The sequence below is a fragment of the Nothoprocta perdicaria genome, unplaced genomic scaffold (genome assembly GCF_003342845.1).
Source record: "Nothoprocta perdicaria isolate Ctin4 unplaced genomic scaffold, notPer1 scaffold_124, whole genome shotgun sequence".
NCBI classification, from domain to species: domain Eukaryota; kingdom Metazoa; phylum Chordata; class Aves; order Tinamiformes; family Tinamidae; genus Nothoprocta; species Nothoprocta perdicaria.
In genome coordinates, this window is record NW_020454361.1 from 662887 (window position 1) to 663988 (window position 1102).

The 1102-nt window shown below is 49.2% G+C and overlaps 1 protein-coding gene across 1 annotated transcript in view; it reads left to right on the forward strand.

Moving 5' to 3' along the window:
- The window catches only part of BRWD3 (bromodomain and WD repeat domain containing 3), a 47980-nt gene that overhangs the window by 1505 nt on the left and 45373 nt on the right, over window positions 1–1102 (forward strand). The window lies entirely within an intron of this gene.

The following is a 1102-nucleotide window of genomic DNA, read 5'->3' on the forward strand; positions in this document are numbered from 1 at the left end:
ACCCCCCCCCCCCGGCTCAGCTCCGCATTTCCTGCTCTGCCGCGGCAGGAAACGCCAGCGTCGCCCTCATGCCGCTCCCGGTTGCCCTAGTGCCGTTCCCGGGCGTCATTACGGGGCAGGAAGCAGTTCGGCGTTTGGGGAAACGGCTGCTGGCTTCTTCCTGCCCCCCTGCGGGTCCCGGGGCCGCCCTGGCTCCCGGCCACGGGGCAGGCGGGCGCCCTGGCTCAGGGGACCCTGGCTCTCCGGAGCAGCCTCCCTTGCACCATACTGGCCGACTCCTCAAGGGAAGCAGGAAGGGAAAAAAAAAAAAGGATTTTTAAATTTTAATGTTGAAAGCATTAAAACGCTGTGGAGTATGTGGAGATGGCTTTGCTAGCTGTAAACAGTTGTCTGTTATTGAGAGAGGGCAATGTGCAGCCAGGAGAGCTCCAGGGCCTCCCCATCCTGTTTTTTTGAGGTCATTGTTTTCCATTGGCCTSTGCGTGAAAGCAGCAAAACCAGAAAGCGTTTTTTTTTACTGTTTCTGAGGGGTACAAATGGCTTTTATTATTAGAAGCCATGGTTAATAACGTAGGATGCCGGCGGAAGGTTGTAAACTCACTGAGAATTTTTGCAGTTCTGAAGAGCTGCTTCCATGTGATCGCTGCCACCTCCTCACCTGCAAGTCTTTGAAAATACCCACTGTGTTTCCTCTCCCGTCCTGCCGTGAAATTGCGATGTGATGTTTTGACATGACTGTTGCTCAAGCTTCTTTGTAGCTTGCTCAATCCCTCGCTTTCCGCTTTAGCGGTATTTGAGAGGCTTGATGGGAGAGCTGCTTGTCTTGAGATGTTTGTTGCCAAAGATACACTTTGGAAAGGCTTGAAATCTATTAGGAATTGAATACTCTGCTTCATCTTCCCTTTTCTGGATAATTCCAGGGCTGTATATTGAATGAGCAGAAATGAAATAAGTGCAGCATTCAATAAATTTAATGCTGTGTGGTTTTCCTAGGGAACCCAAAATCTAATTCAGGCTTGTGACCCATACCTGAGAGAAATGTTGACAGTGGAAGTAAAGAAGTCTGATTTCAGGCCTACTTTTTTTTTTTTTTTTTTCCTTT